Source organism: Mirounga angustirostris, unplaced genomic scaffold (genome assembly GCF_029215605.1).
Source record: "Mirounga angustirostris isolate CCGP_5_RB_7025 unplaced genomic scaffold, mMirAng1.0.hap1 SCAF_12, whole genome shotgun sequence".
Classification (NCBI taxonomy): domain Eukaryota; kingdom Metazoa; phylum Chordata; class Mammalia; order Carnivora; family Phocidae; genus Mirounga; species Mirounga angustirostris.
Genome location: NW_026991720.1, coordinates 98,543,305 through 98,545,399, shown reverse-complemented (window position 1 = coordinate 98,545,399; position 2,095 = coordinate 98,543,305). Strand labels below are relative to the sequence as shown.

At 36.2% G+C, this 2,095-nt stretch overlaps 1 non-coding gene across 1 annotated transcript; it reads right to left on the bottom strand.

Annotated features, from left to right (window-relative positions):
• Nucleotides 1-977: 977 nt before the first annotated feature.
• LOC123836237 (U6 spliceosomal RNA) lies at nt 978-1,084 on the bottom strand. Its single transcript, XR_006788914.1, has one exon. It is a non-coding gene; the product is annotated as a U6 spliceosomal RNA (small nuclear RNA).
• Between the last annotated feature and the right edge of the window lie 1,011 nt (nt 1,085-2,095).

Below are 2,095 nucleotides of genomic sequence, written 5' to 3'. Positions count from 1 at the left end.
AATTTTTAACAATTTAGAGTCCTGTGCAAATGTTATGTCAGTTCTATTTTCAGTGTATTATCTCTGGCATTAAGTAATACTTTCTGATTCACGGGCTACCCTGTAGTGATCATAAGAATCTAGGCAAAAGAGAAAAAAATAGCTCAATATAAAAAAGAATTTTAATGGTAAAAACATGTTGGTATTGGAGTCATGGTGAGCCTCAGTATAGTTGGGTAGAGAATGTCTACAGATTCCCTGTGTTGGGATCCCCAAGAACAACATCAGGATGAATGATTCACTAGAAGGACTCACAGGACTCTGAAATTATTACACTAATGGTCACAGATTATTACAGCAAAAGGATGCAGAGTGAAATTAGCAAAGGGGAAAGGTGCACTGTATGACAACACATACAAAGTGAGTGCCGACTTAGTCTTCATACTTGCAGATTAAAAACAGATATTCATCATAAACCATTTGGACACACTCATATGGTGGGGCTCAAACTGTCAGGCCTTCAAACACTTAGCCAACAGAACATTCAAAGAGCTCAGTACCAGGAGCCAGCCAAGAGCCAGTCCTGAAAACAGGCCTTTCTTGGCAATGTTCAGAGTTGGAGCAACCCTGGACTGCACAGTTAACTTCTTCCTGAAATCAAGGTTCCCATGTTTCACTCTGTGTCTTCACCTACAATGCACACAGTTTCTCTTCTTTCCTTCTATCACTTCTCATATCATACTATGTGTCTTGCCTTTGGCTTACTTGACAAGACATACATTCAAAAAGTTTGGGCATTGCACCAACAGCCCTACACTTATATCAACTTTTTAAAGATCTCATGCATTTTTCCATATGAATTAACATTTCACATCAGAAATATCATCTTTTTTTTTAAGATTTTATTTTTTTTTTTTGAGTTTATATTTATTTTTTATTCTTATGTTAATCCCCATACATTACATCATTAGTTCTAGATGAAGTGTTCCATGATTCATAAAAATATGGAACGCTTCACGAATTTGCGTGTCATCCTTGCGCAGGGGCCATGCTAATCTTCTCTGTATCGTTCCAATTTTAGTATATGTGCTGCCGAAGCGAGCACAGAAATATCATCTTTGGAATAATAAAACCTGTACTCACCAGAAAACATATTGTGAAGAATAGCACTTGGTCATTATCTGGATTGACAAAGACGTGACTTAAAAGACAAGCCGTTGTAAATACACACAGTTGCAGAAGAAAATGAGTTTGTACACAGTCTTCTCCCAACTCAAGCTGCCTCTCTGTACGATTTTTTCTTGTTTGAAAACTTGTCTTTATAGTCTGGATTATTTTATGTGAATGTTCCTTTTAAGTTTGCACAAAACTATTTTGTGAGGTAATTTTTAGATATTGTATATGGACTTCGGGACCTACAATTTAAAAATTATATTGATAATTTAATGTCTTCAGATTTTAGCTCATATTTAATTAAATATCCATATTCACTATGATTGAACAATGTAAGGTATTTTTTTTTTAAAGATTTTATTTATTTTTCAACAGAGGGAGAGAGACAGCGAGAGAGGGAACACAAGCAGGGGGAGTGGGAGAGGGAGAGGCAGGCTTCCCGCAGAGCAGAGAGCCCAATGTGGGACTCCATCCCAGGACCCTGGGATCATGACCTGAGCCGAAGGCAGACACCCAACGACTGAGCCACCCAGGCGCACCTACAATGTAAGGTATTTTTAAGATATTTTATTATAAAAATGTATAGGAACTTCCCATTCAGATAAGGAACATATTGGTCAGTATCCATATGGAACTGAGATGAGCAATGCATCTGTTAATGTGTGGAAATATGTGTCTGATAATCTACTCATAATCTAAATTGTCTGACATTTTCTAGGGAATAAATATAATTTTACTCCACATTAAAGTTCTCACAAAAGTAGAACAAGTGATATTCAAGATAGTTAATTCATAGCTAAATGAGCATAGTTTGAAATAGCTTTAATTAAGCCACAAGTTCTAATCAGAATGAGTCTTTCATGATTCAAAACTATATAAACCTTTTTGTAGTACTAATTCCGAATGATGTAAGATATTATACACATGGCTACGCACGCACAAA